At 46.6% G+C, this 17,327-nt stretch overlaps 2 pseudogenes; both read right to left on the reverse strand.

Moving 5' to 3' along the window:
* Positions 1-1,877: 1,877 nt before the first annotated feature.
* Positions 1,878-8,005, reverse strand: LOC119174489 (very long chain fatty acid elongase 4 pseudogene; annotated as a pseudogene).
* Positions 8,006-11,672: 3,667 nt separating this feature from the next.
* On the reverse strand, positions 11,673-16,237 carry LOC142817799 (very long chain fatty acid elongase 4 pseudogene; annotated as a pseudogene).
* Between the last annotated feature and the right edge of the window lie 1,090 nt (positions 16,238-17,327).

The following is a 17,327-nucleotide window of genomic DNA, read 5'->3' on the forward strand; positions in this document are numbered from 1 at the left end:
TAATTAGATTTAATTCATGCTCCCTAACCCATTCATTAATACAGCGCCCGGTAGTCCTGATGTATGAGTTGCCACAAGAAGAGGGAGTCTCATAAACAACGCCTCTGGCACATTTCCCGTACATCGTGCCACGTTTCTTGCCTCATTTCTGACGGCTTGCCTCCAACCCCCGAGCAGTTCTCGGACACAGCTGAGCCAGTTTTACGGGCGCGGAAAAGGCGACAGGTACCCCAAACCGGCATGCTGCCTTTTTCAGGTTGCGGGAGACCTTACGAACATAAGGAATCACTGCATGTCTTACGGTTTCGGCTCCTTGTTCCCCGCGACAGCTTTAGTACTTTCACTTTTTGCTTTCCGCAAAAGTGCGTCGGAGACAGCTTCCAATAACGAGTCAGAGAAATTCGCAGCTTCAAATCGCTGGAGCTGGTTTTCGGACGATGCCTGCATCATGTGCGTGCACAATTTTTCGGCGTCTCTCATACCCATGTCGTGGTTTGGGACCTTAAATGCCGGCAAACATTACATTATAATCTATCTACTGCCGATTCTTCATCGTGAATCTCAGCGCGCTATTTCCCTTGGAAGTATATACCACTTAACCAATGCCTCCATCTTAATGCAATATTTTTCCAATTACTTTCGTATATAGAATGATTTTCTCCCTCTACGTGCATTCCAGCAGCACGTTTCAGGAAGATGTGCCCCGGAGCCATAAAGGCTTTTCAAAAAGCACCACCTGGATCTCGCAGCTGTAAGCACAGTCCTGTTAATTTTGATAGAGAGAAGTGGCAGAGAGGAAGAACAGGGGAGTGTAGCGTGGAAAGAAATAAATCGTTCCGGTAGTCAAGCTTAGTCGAAGAGTGCTTGTTTGCAAACTTAACACATATGTACAGTGAAATTCTTGCCAAATTTCAATGCGATTATGAAAATGCGTGAGTGGCTTTCCTGCAAAAGTACTTCGCACGCGGAAACACTGGCTAACGGGCTCGTTTAGCACTCTGAGCTTGTTGAGTGCTTGCGCACGCCTACTCATTATAGCGAATGTAGTTCTCGAATTGAACTGTAAGGCGTACAGAGCGAAAAGGCGATATGACCTGAAGGAAAGGCAGGGGGGGGGGAATTTTTTTTTCTGATATTTAGTTTTCCATGCGGTTCGTTTGAAAACTACATCCACTGACGAATTCCCACCAACTTTCTCGCAGTGTCATTAGAGCGAGCTGATTGACTTTTTCTTCTTTTGTCGGTCACATCAAATCAAACTCGTGAAAAACTAGCAGATTTTGTGATTGTTTCTGTAGGAAGCAGAGAAAGTCAGTACGTTCGGACACCTTATCACTCAATCAGCACAAAAATTTAAAAATCAGTACATCTACTGATAAGTCAGCAGCCGTGGCAAAACTGAATGGCATTCGAGCCCGCGCCCTCTGCGAGAAAAGAACCAGTATTCTACCACGGAGCCACGCTGTTTTTGTGTTTTTTTTCTTCTTGATATTCTGGTGCAAAGGGCAGAGTAAGATTAGCATACACACAAGTACATTTTGAAACGCTGATAAAAGCTGTTCAGTCTAGAACATTTTCATATTGTTAAGCACATCAAGTATAGTAACCCAATGATGTGAAACAGCCTTGGCTTGCACAGACGTAGGTTTTCTTTGCCGAGGACTTCCAAGCACCGCGTGCCTCTGTAGAACACAAAGCTACGCTGGTGCTTGGAAATCTTCGGCAAACAGAACCACTGCAAGCTTCGTATCGGGGAAGGAATCACGTTAACATGTGTGTTAAAAGAATTCGTTGCTGTGCTCTTTGGTTCGTAATCTTAAAACTTGGAAGTACAACGTCGAAGAAGACAAGAAGGGACACAGATTGACAGGACAGGCTGCAAACTCACAACTAAGCTTTATTCAAAAGTCTCCCTAAATATATAAAGTTGAGTGGCGCACGCAGGCGCAGTGCACATCACATTCTACAATGCTAATCATTATCAGCAGAATAACAAACATTCATATCACAACGAAGTTTCTAAGAACAGTTTTTCCCCTACTGCGTAGCACAACAAAAGTGTCACTACTACAATCACCTTCTTGATTTTTAATGTAATAAGCCTCCGTTAAATTGCTCGCCGGCGCACTTACACTTCTGCCGAGAATTTGCTAGACAGCACTGGTTCACATGCACAGGTATCACAATGCATAGGCACAATAAAATGTGAAATTATTTTTAACATAGCCCCGCCGCGGTGGTCTAGTGGCTAAGGTACTCGGCTTCTGACCCGCAGGGCGCGGGTTCGAATCCCGGCTGCGGCGGCTGCATTTCCGATGGAGGCGGAAATGTTGTAGGCCCGTGTACTCAGATTTGGGTGCACGTTAAAGAACCCCAGGTGGTCTAAATTTCAGGAGCCCTCCACTACGGCGTCTCTCATAATCATATAGTGGTTTTGGGACGTTAAACCCGACATATCAATCATTTTTAACATATCACTCGCGTTTCCGTGCCAAATTGTTGACACAATGACAGCCCTGTCCGATATAAACCCCTTTCCCAAGTACGCAAATCCCAAGGTGCATGTGACTAATAGTCGTACTTGCTTTTTTACGCACGGCGATTATTTAAGCGGTCCTGAGTTACGAGGGCACAGCCCCAACCAGTTTATGTCGCGCAGAAAAAACTGCAGGTACGTTGTACCTGGTAGCCGCATCTTTTAAACTGTGTGCCACCTCGCGCACATACAGAAGCACTTCTGGCATTTTTTTCGGCACGAGCAGAGACGAGCTCGTGCAGGACATTGCGCCCTGTACTCGGTTTCTGTCTTCCTTCTTGTCAGATATTGCGCTTCCAAGTTTCAAGATTGAAAAAAAACATGTGTATTGCAACGATTTAGAAGAGTAATGTAACAAATAGGCGTCATACAATGCGAATTGCGCAAATGGTGGGTCGTTTAATGCTGTCAACCCCTAACAAAGGGCTCAGTAATAATTCTTTGTTATCATCACAGCATCAACAATCCGCACATAATGCCTTAAGGGTGTGTAGCGGGTACCACGCCTCTCTGAAGAACGTGTAATGGTACAGTGGGCTTGTTCCTATTTCACAAAAATTTGTGTGATTTATGGCGTAGTGGGTACCGTGCAAGCGTTGCTGTAGTAGTTTCTCGAGGAGTGTTTAAAAAGGGGCTTTAGAAAGGCCGTTTTTCGAGCTTTCGACGTGATTGTGCGGTGCATTTAGCGCAGGACTTGTGTTTTGTGTCCAATTCTCTGTAGAGTTATATTTCCTCGCACTCGCATTCCGTATCTCAGGTGAGCAGGCCAGAGAAGCAATACCGAGAGATGATTATCTATTACGCTTCTTCAACGCCGAAGGTTTAGGGCGTGCCTTCTCCGTTCCGTTGGCCGCGACCTCTGCTTACTTGTCTCGTGACCTTATGCGATCGGCTTGAGGCCACAAAGATTCTCTTTTCGATATGCAATAAACTCATTCCACGTGCGAAGTAAAATAAAACAAGGCAGGGCCGTCGGAAAGAACGTGTACGAATTCAAACGGAAGCGCTTTCATAACAGTGAAGAACATGTCGCAGTCATTTAGGAATTATTTACATGCCAATAGGTGCTGGTGCTGCAAGGTATCGGTATCTCGCTGTTATAGTTGCCTTGGAAATGCCACAGGTATGTTACAGCCTATGACCATGGGGTTAGGCCTTCCTAGACGAAATGTTTGTTTGTGTCGTTGTTATAGTTCCCCTTGCGTGAGAGCTTAAGGGGTATATAGATGCGAGGCTAGCTAACGCGGGAAGATCCGTTGATATGATAGTAATTTCTTCTTATACGGTTTCGCGACTGCCATTGAACACACTCTCTGCATGCACTTGCGCGCACAGCGACAGCTGTTAACGAGATATATTGGCGTATAAGGGTAGGCTGCTTGTAAATAAGAAATGAAAGAAAGCACGTTTTAATTTCAGAATGAACTAGTCACAGCTTCGCTCCAGCTGGTCGCGGTGCCCGTCTGCTGACCAAAAATTTCATCGGTTCTATCTTGATCGCCGGGGTCTCAATTAGATGGAAGTCAAGAGGGCTAGACTTCTGCGCACTGTCTGATGACAGTGCACTTTAAAACAAGCCAGGGGGTCCAAATTTCGGAAGCTCCTCACTATCGCATGCCTTATAATCATATCGCAGTTCTGGCTCCTAAAACCGCAAGTATTAGGAGGTCTTGGTTTGGACTGCATTTAGTTGGTCCGAGAACCCGGCGGCCAACAGCCATGGCGAAGCCACAACGATCATGCTTATACACGACAGCGATAAGGATGCATAACACAAGGCATTGTGATGATGATATATACAGATGAAGATCTGTAAGTTAAATGCCCACGATATTATGTTTCCGTGGTGGTGGTGGACAGTAGCCATAATTTCGGCCTCGGAAATGGTGTTTTTCTGAAGTGGATCCATCAACTGCATCTACTATTCCAATTTACCGGCAACATAATATTACATAAATAAATGTTATCACAATACACGTGTTGAATCTATGTGACAAGAAGCTCCCGCACAACATATCAATTAAATGCTGTAAACTACGTGCCATTCATGGCGTGGAATTTCGTTGTGTGCAGGATAAGGTGTATTAATATCATGCAATGTGTTTAACTGAAGTACAGCGAAAGTAGCAGCAGTATACACATACTTCTATTTTTTTTTGCCACTATACCATGTACGTAAGCTGTAGGAATGACCAGTCCACAAAAGAAGTGAAGCCGCAAACGTGAAGAGAATTTCGATTAGGGAACTAAGCACCTGGAATTTTAACTTCATCACTGTGTACGGCTGTGAATCACGGCGTCGTGGCTTCCGTGCTCGCGAGCACGAATGGACTCTGCGATTAGGTATGGTAGTTCCCGAACACGCGGCTAGATGAATTGAACAACATCACCAGGAGCAGCTTCGTTACGCAAGTAGAAGGTAATGCACCACTAGTAATAAAAACGTGGGTGTCAAACTAACTCTATAAAGGAAAAGAACAATACAATGTGTAAATAAGCAGAAGTAGTGTCCAACATATTGTCACAGAACGAGCGCTAAACAAGAGCGCGCCGCCAAATCCTTGCGACAACGGGCGGCAGAAACGCCGCGAGGTAAAAAGAAAAAAAAAAGAAAGCAAACATCCAGGGCTCCCGGGCGCGCGCTCTCCCCGCAGAAGCACGGCTTCGCAGACGATCCTCCTCACCCCACATCGGCGGCCCAGCAAGACCGCGATTTTTCTAGAACGAAGGAGGCGGGGTCAGACCGAGTGAATCATCCTCGGGAGAGGGCAGTCGAACCGTCTCGTGCCTCTCCCCAGCCTTCGCTGCGTATCGCGCCGACGAAATGACGAGAAACATCTGGAAAGTCGCGCGCAAGGTATTTAACCGAGCAGCCGAGACGAGAAATCAGGAGGAGACGGAAGTGAGCGCCAGAGTGCGTAGAGAGTCCGCCGTGTAGTCGGCGAAGTTTTTGGTCCGTAGGGACGGCTCGAGCTACAGGCAAGAGTGTGTGTGTTTACCGCTATCGAACGAAGACCCGTGGCAACCGCTGCGAGTGTGAAGCCGACGTGTTCCGGCGAAGAAGTTGAAGTTTGAAGAGTGGCCAATTAAAGACGGGAGCTTTCCTGGAAGAGAACTTCGAGAGCTGCGGAACGACAACAACGCTGGACTCTGAGTGAGTGATTCTCGGAAGAGTATCATTCAGACTTTTGTTCCAAGGACTTTGGACTGAATAGGTTTTATATCTCTTTAGTCTTTAAGTGTCTTGGTTGTTCAGTGCATGCGACTGCATTGTAGTGCGTATTGATGTCTGTGTCCGTTGTTTCAAGTGTGGTTGATTGTACTGCGTAGTACATTGTCTGTTTGGTGACGTATTGTATGTAACTATTGTGGAGTGTGCATACGTGTGTATTGTTTTTGATCTGCCGTTAATGAGAATATAATTTTGTTTGTTTATCAACTCTCGGCTCTGTCTTGTTCTTTGGACCACAGCCGGCGTCCGCTGGCGCACCAATAAGGACCACTTCTAAATTGTCCACGCTTTCGTGGTGCGGTTCGGGGGGCCGATACTTCGGCTCTTGGAATTAGCCCGGCGATCGCCTCCCTAATAAACGGGACAGGTGTGACACATATACAGAACACAATGTACATTCACTAGTAATGTGTACAAACAAGGAAAAAGTCTGACCGTGAACCACTGACGTCGAAATACGTAAGTGCAGTGTTCTGAACGATATAATCAGCCTACAATAACACGTATGTGGTGTCGAAGCTGCAGACGTCCAAGCATCAAACATTGCTCGTGTCTGTGTACTGCCTCTTCTACACATACTAAGCTCATACAAGTGGCTGGCAAATTGAAAACATTGAGCACCACATATTTCCTCCTTTTTCCTGTCCTGTTCTCCAGCTCTTAGAAAATTTCTGTCATCAATTTCCTTTCCCTACACAGAGTAGCATATAGGTGCCCGTTTGTCACCAGCGTAACTATCAGTACTGCAATAAACAGATTTCTCTAACTAGTTGTCTAGTTGTTGGTGTTCAAGTCATGTTATAATGAATTGTATCTCTCAGCTGCTGTAATATACACGAACTGAGACCAGTGGCCGTACGCCTGCGACCTCCTAGCGTTCGCACTTGTTGTGGGTATCTGCACAACGGCCGCTGGCCATTAGAACAACATATCTTTTATCCATCGACATAGTAATCGCATATGACCTCTTGTCGCGGAAAACCGATTTCACCCATTTGAAGGCCAGCAACATTAAAACCTACCAGGAAAACTGGATTGTTAGAAGTGAACCGCAGTGCCTGAAAAACAATGGCAAGTTCACGTCAAAGAACACCACCAACGCTAGCACTTTTTAAGCTACGTTAAATTGAGGTACAGACTCAGAGTAATGAAAGACACCGCCTAATCAGCACACCTGGTTGCAGGTTCGCCAGATGATGCGTGGTGGTTCATTGATCCTTCTCCTTTGCCTTTTCTGCCAGCGGCGGTCCTGACCTCCCACCGACTCTGTAAGTCTTCAAGTAGAAGTTCGTGAACATGGCAATGCCGAGCAGAATCTGAGCCACCTCGAGGTAGCACAGCCCTTTCGGGTAGCCGCATTCAAGGAACAAAGGTATGGACGAGTGGGCACAGACCACCACGAGTTGAGTGATCTGGATGGTGGTGAGGTACTTCTTCCACCAGAGGTACTTCTGCACGCGCGGGCCCATGGCAGCGAGGAAGTAATAGGTGTACATGACGATGTGCACGAACGCGTTGACGCAACAGCCGAGGATGGCCTGACCATCGCTGCCGAAGTTTAGCCAGATCCAGCCACTGAGCACGACCAGTGCGTGGTGCGACACGTGAAGGTGCGAGATGTGCGTGTACTTCTTGCGGGCCACGAAGAACATAGTGTCCGTGAAGTCGGCGATGCGTACCAGAAGGTACCACCAGTTGAGGCTGATGACGGCCATGTCTCGCTCGTGGTCAGTGTTGGTTCCCTGACAGAGGAAGCTATAACCACCACCGAAAAGAGTCAGTGGCAACATGCGGTACAAAAAGTAGGCGTTCGCAAGCACGGTGAGGATGTTGTACGCGAGGATAGCTCGCCTGACGTCGTACGGCTTGCGATCCTTCATCCACCGAGGGCCGCCAACCTTGGCTACGTACACGTACGTGATGACGAGTGGTATGATGAAGCTTCCCTTGGTGATGTTGCTGTTCCATGCGTCTATTCGCGTGTCTCGGAACGACCAGACGTAATCGTATAGTTCCTTCGTGTATGTGAGCACGGAAACCATGGCGCCGCGGTTCAAACTTTTCTGGGGTTTCAAGCAGATGTCTTGTCCTCGCCGGAAAGCAGCCGGCTCACTTGATCTCAAAACACAGCGTTCAAATAACGTGCACCGTGGCGTGCAGCATCAGCCTGGCAGCCCGAGAGGTTCGGTGTTCTCAAAGGACGAAGTGTGGCCTTTGCGCGACGCAGCAACTCGCGCCTGCGTTTTATATACGCTGTAATGGCAGTGCCGTTTTGCGTTCTGGCACAGGTTCAAAAGGGGCAAGTGCACTTCACGCTCACCCAGTATACCCGCGAAAGGCATATGTTACGAATCTCATCGGCCTACCGTTTCTTTACCTCGGCAAAAGCTGTTATCAAATCACGAAAACGGCCGTCTGTAGCCCCACGCCACCGACGTCGCCACCGCCACCGCTGTTGTTCGTAAGCGCTATCCACGAAATAGGAAAAAAAAAACCGAAAATGCTAAAAAATTACGCCGGGTAGAAGAGCATCAGTGTTGTCACGACTTTTTTTTTATAGAAAGTGCATCAGTAGATTTTAAAATTGTCTTTGTGCTTAGTTTTTGCATCACAAATTTAACGCTACTATCAGCAACACACCGTAATGCACTGTAGCTTTCATGAAGCAATGCAAATTGTAATTCTGAGATGGTGTCTCGAAGGTGTCAACAAAACACCATTCAAGACTGATTATATATACAACAATATCTGATGACACTGAGCACATTGAAGCTTCAGTGTTTCAGGCGTGAAAACACACCTTCTGAAAAAGACGGGCGGATCGAGAGTTTGGCTGTGTCATTTGCATGAAGGAGCGGGCACGACATTTTGCCAAGAGGGGATCAGCTCATAATAACCGGCAGGGGTTGTGTAAAAAAGGGGCCACTTACCTCCCTCAAGCCGCACCAGCCCTTGAACCACATCCAAGCTACACCAGGGCTATCCCACCCGCCAGGTCACGTTTAGCATGGCTTTGCTCCCCCCCCCCCCTCCCCCGAAGACAAGATCGTCCCGATGCCCATGCTCATGGGAAGTACATGGAGAGCGATGGGAGGCCCTAACAGATCTTCTTAGAAGATGTCCTTGGAAGCACACAATAAAAATTAAGCGCGGTTGAGGTGGTTCTGTGCATCCTTAGCACTCTTTGTATTCGCACCCACAAGATTGCTTTACATCGCCAGTGATTTGATTTGAAACGCTTAAAGAACCCCAGGGGGTTGAAAATTGTAGAGCCATTCACTATAACTATTGACATGCTTTGGCCGCAAATAGCACAAACACAAGTAAAGGAACATACAAGGACAAGCACAAGCGGCACCTACAACTAAAGTAGACCGGGCGCAAACCTAGACTTAAGTAACAACATACAGACATGCGCGGCCTTCACACAGCCATCTCCTGTCGCCGACGAGAGCTCTCGCAAGTGGTGCCCCCCGTCCTCGGACTCCTGCGACCGTGTTTCCATCTTTCCAATCTCTCCTATCTCTCTTATGTCGTCGCTCGCTGTCCTAGCGCATATATATATATATATATATATATATATATATATATATATATATATATATATATATATATATATATATATATATATATATATATATATATATATATATATATATATATATATATAAAATCTTTAATCCTATCATTTTAATCTATCCTTACCCCCATCCCTTGTGAGCTACTGTTGAGGTGTCGCACGCTGATGCAGACAGTTACGGGGCTCATGTTTCTCTTCTTTTCCCTCTAATAACCACAATCTCTTCACACAGTCTTACGCTATCTAGGTATCAAACAATCTCTTCTCCTATACGTACATCGCCACCGACGGTTCCCTGATACACCTTTCACCTTTCTTTTTAATGTAATAGGCTTCCATCCACTTACGCGCAGTTTTATACCTACCCATACCTAGAATCTTACTCATTAAAACGTGGTACACACCCGCGCGCTTTACAATGCATAGGCAAGTGCGCAAAGCCATCCTTAATTAGATTTAATTCATGCTCCCTAACCCATTCATTAATACAGCGCCCGGTAGTCCTGATGTATGAGTTGCCACAAGAAGAGGGAATCTCACAAACAACGCCTCTGGCACATTTCCCGTACATCGTGCCACGTTTCTTGCCTCATTTCTGACGGCTTGCCTCCAACCCCCGAGCAGTTCTCGGACACAGCTGAGCCAGTTTTACGGGCGCGGAAAAGGCGACAGGTACCCCAAACCGGCATGCTGCCTTTTTCAGGTTGCGGGAGACTTTATGAAAATAAGGAACCACTGCATGTCTTACGGTTTCGGCTCCTTGTTCCCCGCGACAGCTTTAGTACTTTCACTTTTTGCTTTCCGCAAAAGTGCGTCGGAGACAGCTTCCAATAACGAGTCAGAGAAATTCGCAGCTTCAAATCGCTGGAGCTGGTTTTCGAATGATGCCTGCATCATGTGCGTGCACAATTTTTCGGCGTCTCTCATACCCATGTCGTGGTTTTGGGACCTTAAATGCCGGCAAACATTACATTATAATCTATCTACTGCCGATTCTTCATCGTGAATCTCAGCGCGCTATTTCCCTTGGAAGTATATACCACTTAACCAATGCCTCCATCTTAATGCAATATTTTTCCAATTACTTTCGTGTATAGAATGATTTTCTCCCTCTACGTGCATTCCACCAGCACGTTACAGGAAGATGTGCCCCGGAGCCATAAAGGCTTTTCAAAAAGCACCACCTGGATCTCGCAGCTGTAAGCACAGTCCTGTTAATTTTGATAGAGAGAAGTGGCAGAGAGGAGGAACAGGGGAGTGTAGCGTGGAAAGAAATAAATCGTTCCGGTAGTCAAGCTTAGTCGAAGAGTGCTTGTTTGCAAACTTAACACATATGTACAGTGAAATTCTTGCCAAATTTCAATGCGATAATGAAAATGCGTGAGTGGCTTTCCTGCAAAAGTACTTCGCACGCGGAAACACTGGCTAACGGGCTCGTTTAGCACTCTGAGCTTGTTGAGATCTTGCGCACGCCTACTCATTATAGCGAATGTAGTTCTCGAATTGAACTGTAAGGCGTACAGAGCGAAAAGGCGATATGACCTGAAGGAAAGGCAGGGGGGGGGGAATTTTTTTTTCTGTTATTTAGTTTTCCATGCGGTTCGTTTGAAAAATACATCCACTGACGAATTCCCACCAACTTTCTCGCAGTGTCATTAGAGCAAGCTGATTGACTTTTTCTTCTTTTGTCAGTCACATCAAATCAAACTCGCTAAAAACTAGCAGATTTTGTGATTGTTTCTGTAGGAAGCAGAGAAAGTCAGTATATTCGGACACCTTATCACTCAATCAGCACAAAAATTTAAAAATCAGTACATCTACTGATAAGTCAGCAGCCGTGGCAAAACTGAATGGCATTCGAGCCCGCGCCCTCTGCGAGAAAAGAACCAGTATTCTACCACGGAGCCACGCTGTTTTTGTTTTTTTTTCGTCTTGATATTCTGGTGCAAAGGGCAGAGTAAGATTAACATACACACAAGTACATTTTGAAACGCTGATAAAAGCTGTTCAGTCTAGAGCATTTTCATATTGTTAAGCACATCAAGTATAGTAACCCAATGATGTGAAACAGCCTTGGCTTGCACAGACGTAGGTTTTCTTTGCCGAGGACTTCCAAGCACCGCGTGCCTCTGTAGAACACAGAGCTACGCTGGTGCTTGGAAATCTTCGGCAAACAGAACCACTCCAAGCTTCGTATCGGGGAAGGAATCACGTTAACATGTGTGTTAAAAGAATTCGTTGCTGTGCTCTTTGGTTCGTAATCTTAAAACTTGGAAGTACAACGTCGAAGAAGACAAGAAGGGACACAGATTGACAGGACAGGCTGCAAACTCACAACTAAGCTTTATTCAAAAGTCTCCCTAAATATATAAAGTTGATTGGCGCACGCAGGCGCAGTGCACATCACATTCTACAATGCTAATCATTATCAGCAGAATAACAAACATTCATATCACAACGAAGTTTCTAAGAACAGTTTTTCCCCTACTGCGTAGCACAACAAAAGTGTCACTACTACAATCACCTTCTTGATTTTTAATGTAATAAGCCTCCGTTAAATTGCTCGCCGGCGCACTTACACTTCTGCCGAGAATTCGCTAGACAGCACTGGTTCACATGCACAGGTATCACAATGCATAGGCACAATAAAATGTGAAATTATTTTTAACATAGCCCGGCCGCGGTGGTCTAGTGGCTAAGGTACTCGGCTTCTGACCCGCAGGGCTCGGGTTCGAATCCCAGCTGCGGCGGCTGCATTTCCGATGGAGGCGGAAATGTTGTAGGCCCGTGTACTCAGATTTGGGTGCACGTTAAAGAACCCCCGGTGGTCTAAATTTCAGGAGCCCTCCACTACGGCGTCTCTCATAATCATATAGTGGTTTTGGGACGTTAAACCGGACATATCAATCATTTTTAACATATCACTCGCGTTTCCGTGCCAAATTGTTGACACAATGACAGCCCTGTCCGATATAAACCCCTTTCCCAAGTACGCAAATCCCAAGGTGCATGTGACTAATCGTCGTACTTGCTTTTTTACGCACGGCGATTATTTAAGCGGTCCTGAGTTACGAGGGCACAGCACCAACCAGTTTATGTCGCGCAGAAAAAACTGCAGGTACGTTGTACCTGGTAGCCGCATCTTTTAAACTGTGTGCCACCTCGAGCACATACAGAAGCACTTCTGGCATTTTTTTCGGCACGAGCAGAGACGAGCTCGTGCAGGACATTGCGCCCTGTATTCGGTTTCTGTCTTCCTTCTTGTCAGATATTGCGCTTCCAAGTTTCAAGATTGAAAAAAACATGTGTATTGCAACGATTTAGAAGAGTAATGTAACAAATAGGCGTCATACAATGCGAATTGCGTAAATGGTGGGTCGTTTAATGCTTTCAACCCCTAACAAAGGGCTCAGTAATAATTCTTTGTTATCATCACAGCATCAACAATCCGCACATAATGCCTTAAGGGTGTGTAGCGGGTACCACGCCTCTCTGAAGAACGTGTAATGGTACAGTGGGCTTGTTCCTATTTCACAAAAATTTGTGTGATTTATGGCGTAGTGGGTACCGTGCAAGCGTTGCTGTAGTAGTTTTTCGAGGAATATTTAAAAAAGGGCTTTAGAAAGGCCGTTTTTCGAGCTTTCGACGTGATTGTGCGGTGCATTTAGCGCAGGACTTGTGTTTTGTGTCCAATTCACTGTAGAGTTATATTTCCTCGCACTCGCATTCTGTATCTCAGGTGAGCAGGCCAGAGAAGCAATACCGAGAGATGATTATCTATTACGCTTCTTCAACGCCGAAGGTTTAGGGCGTGCCTTCTCCGTTCCGTTGGCCGCAACCTCTGCTTACTTGTCTCGTGACCTTATGCGATCGGCTTGAGGCCACAAAGATTCTCTTTTCGATATGCAATAAACTCATTCCACGTGTGAAGTAAAAACAAAAAAAAGGCAGGGCCGTCGGAAAGAACGTGTACGAATTCAAATGGAAGCGCTCTGATAACAGTGAAGAACATGTCGCAGTCATTTAAGAATTATTTACATGCCAATAGGTGCTGGTGCTGCAAGGTATCGGTATCTCGCTGTTATAGTTGCCTTGGAAATGCCACAGGTATGTTACAGCCTATGACCATGGGGTTAGGCCTTCCTAGACGAAATGTTTGATTGTGTCGTTGTTATAGTTCCCCTTGCGTGAGAGCTTAAGGGGTATATAGATGCGAGGCTAGCTAACGCGGGAAGATCCGTTGATATGATAGTAATCTCTTCTTATACGGTTTCGCGACTGCCATTGAACACACTCTCTGAATGCACTTGCACGCACAGCGACAGCTGTTAACGAGATATGTTGGCGTATAAGGGTAGGCTGCTTGTAAATAAGAAATGAAAGAAAGCACGTTTGAATTTCAGAATGAACTAGTCGCAGCTTCGCTCCAGCTGGTCGCGGTGCCCGTCTGCTGACCAAAAATGTCATCGGTTCTATCTTGATCGCCGCGGTCTCACTTAGATGGAAGTCAAGAGGGCTAGACTTCTGCGCACTGTGTGATGACAGTGCACTTTAAAACAAGCCAGGGGGTCCAAATTTCGGAAGCTCCTCACTATCGCATGCCTTATAATCATATCGCAGTTCTGGCTCTTAAAACCGCAAGTATTAGGAGGTCTTGGTTTGGACTGCATTTAGTTGGTCCGAGAACCCTGCGGCCAACAGCCATGGCGAAGCCACAACGATCATGCTTATACACGACAGCGATAAGGATGCATAACACAAGGCATTGTGATGATGATATATACAGATGAAGATCTGTAAGTTAAATGCCCACGATATTATGTTTCCGTGGTGGTGGACAGTAGCCATAATTTCGGCCTCGGAAATGGTGTTTTTCTGAAGTGAATCCATCAACAGCATCTACTATTCCAATTTACTGGCAACATAATATTACATAAATAAATGGTATCACAATACACGTGTTGAATCTATGTGACAAGAAGCTCCCGCACAACATATCAATTAAATGCTGTAAACTACGTGCCATTCATGGCGTGGAATTGCGTTGTGTGCAGGATAAGGTGTATTAATATCATGCAATGTGTTTAACTGAAGTACAGCGAAAGTAGCAGCAAGTATATACATACTTCTATTTTTTTTTTGCCACTATACCATGTACGCAAGCTGTAGGAATGACCAGTCCACAAAAGAAGTGAAGCCGCAAACGTGAAGAGAATTTCGATTAGGGAACTAAGCACCTGGAATTCTTACTACATCACTGTACGACTGTTAATCACGGCATCATGGCTTGCATGCTCGTGTGCCCGAATGGACTCTGCAATTAGGTACGGTAGCTCCCGAACACGCGGCTAGATGAATAGAACAACATCACCAGGAGCAGCTTCGTTACGCAAGTAGAAGGTAATGCACCACTAGTAATAAAAACGTGGGTGTCAAACTAACTATTGAAAGGTAAAGAACAACACAATGTGCAAATAAGCAGAAGTAGTGTCCAACATATACAGAACACAATGTACATTCACTTTTAATGTGTACAAACAAGGAAAAAGTCTGACCGTGAACCTGTGACGTCGAAATACGTAAGTGCAGTGTTCTGAACGATATAATCAGCCTACAATAACACGTATGTGGTGTCGAAGCTGCAGACGTCCAAGCATCAAACATTGCTCGTGTCTGTGTACTGCCTCTTCTACACATACTAAGCTCATACAAGTGGCTGGCAAATTGAAAACATTGAGCACCACATATTTCCTCCCTTTTCCTGTCCTGTCTTCCAGCTCTTAGAAAATTTCTGCCATCAATTTCCTTTCCCTACACAGAGTAGCATATAGGTGCCCGTTTGTCACCAGCGTAACTATCAGTGCTGCAATAAACAGATTTCTCTAACTAGTTGTCTAGTTGTTGGTGTTCAAGTCTTGTTATAATGAATTGTATCTCTCAACTGCTGTAATATACACGAACTGAGACCAGTGGCCGTACGCCTGCGACCTCCTAGCGTTCGCACTTGTTGTGGGTATCTGAACAACGGCCGCTGGCCATTAGAACAACATATCTTTTATCCATCGACATAGTAATCGCATATGACCTTTGTCGCGGAAAACCGGTTTCACCCATTTAAAGGCCCGCCACATTAAAACCTACCAGGAAAACTGGATTGTTAGAAGTGAACCGCAGTGCCTGAAAAACAATGGCAAGTTCACGTCAAAGAACACCACCAACGCTAGCACTTTTTAAGCTACGTTAAATTGAGGTACAGACTCAGAGTAATGAAAGACACCGCCTAATCAGCACACCTGGTTGCAGGTTCGCCAGATGATGCGTGGTGGTTCATTGATCCTTCTCCTTTGCCTTTTCTGCCAGCGGTGGTCCTGACCTCCCACCGACTCTGTAAGTCTTCAAGTAGAAGTTCGTGAACATGGCAATGCCGAGCAGAATCTGAGCCACCTCGAGGTAGCACAGCCCTTTCGGGTAGCCGCATTCGAGGAACAAAGGTATGGACGAGTGGGCACAGACCACCACGAGTTGAGTGATCTGGATGGTGGTGAGGTACTTCTTCCACCAGAGGTATTTCTGCACGCGCGGGCCCATGGCAGCGAGGAAGTAATAGGTGTACATGACGATGTGCACGAACGCGTTGACGCAACAGCCGAGGATGGCCTGACCATCGCTGCCGAAGTTTAGCCAGATCCCGCCACTGAGCACGACCAGTGCGTGGTGCGACACGTGAAGGTGCGAGATGTGCGTGTACTTTTTGCGGGCCACGAAGAACATAGTGTCCGTGAAGTCGGCGATGCGTACCAGAAGGTACCACCAGTTGAGGCGGATGACGGCCATGTCTCGCTCGTGGTCAGTGTTGGTTCCCTGACAGAGGAAGCTATAACCACCACCGAAAAGAGTCAGCGGCAACATGCGGTACAAAAAGTAGGCGTTCGCCTACTTTTTGTATATATATATTGCCACGTTCCATTTCCCAAGTTTTTGTTATCGTCCCAAAACACCACACGATTCTCAGCGCAAACCGTGCCTGCAGTTTTCGAGAAGGTTCGGGACTGTAGTAGATCATTTCGATAAGATCACGCCCCCTGTGCGAACGGTACAGATTGTTCTGGAACCTACGCCACCGCCAGCGATAACGCTAGAACATTCGACGGCAAGAGTATAAATGCCGACGCGCTTCACCGCTTGCCAGTTGTTGATCGAAGGCCGACGCTCCGTTCGCCGCTATCAGTGCGAGAATGCTATCTGTGCAAGACTGCTGCTGTAATTAGACTTTCCCTTTACCGGGCACAGGTTCACCCAAATAAACAGTTAAATCCCAACACGAAGTTTCCTGTCTTCGGCCACGTCACGACCCCGCGACATCTGGTGGAGGTGCTGCTTCGTTCATGTACCGGACGCCCCCGTCAAGCCGTGAACCCAGCCCCCGTCGCGGAGAAGACACCGACGCCAACCAAGAGCAGTGAACAAGCTGCCGACAGCAAGGTCTCCCACCGGAGTACGGCCTTCTACAAGACAAGGCGCGGAAGACCAAGACCATGACCTCGACTGCAGCGACAATGACAACCGGAGCGTCCCAGCCCGCGATCGTCATTCATCAACCCAGGGAACCACCAACGTTCCTTGGCTCATCGTTTGAAGACCCGGAAACCTGGCTAGAAACATACGACCGTGTGGCCGCCCTCAGCCACTGGGACAACGAAGAAAAGCTCCGTCGTGTGTACTTCTACCTGGAAGACACCGCAAGGACCTGGCTAGAGAATCGGGAGTCCACGCTCCGAACGTGGGATGTCTTCTGCGGCGCATTTCTGCAAACGTTCGCGAGCGTCGCTCGCAAAGAGAGGGCCGCTGCTCTACTCGAGACCCGGGTTCAGCTACCAAATGAAAAGGTTGGAATTTTCACAGAAGAGATGACCCGCCTGTTCCGTCACGCTGACCCAGACATGCCTGAGGAAAAGAAAGTTCCTTTCCTCATGCGAGGG

Source organism: Rhipicephalus microplus, chromosome 5, assembly GCF_043290135.1.
Source record: "Rhipicephalus microplus isolate Deutch F79 chromosome 5, USDA_Rmic, whole genome shotgun sequence".
Lineage (NCBI taxonomy): Eukaryota > Metazoa > Arthropoda > Arachnida > Ixodida > Ixodidae > Rhipicephalus > Rhipicephalus microplus.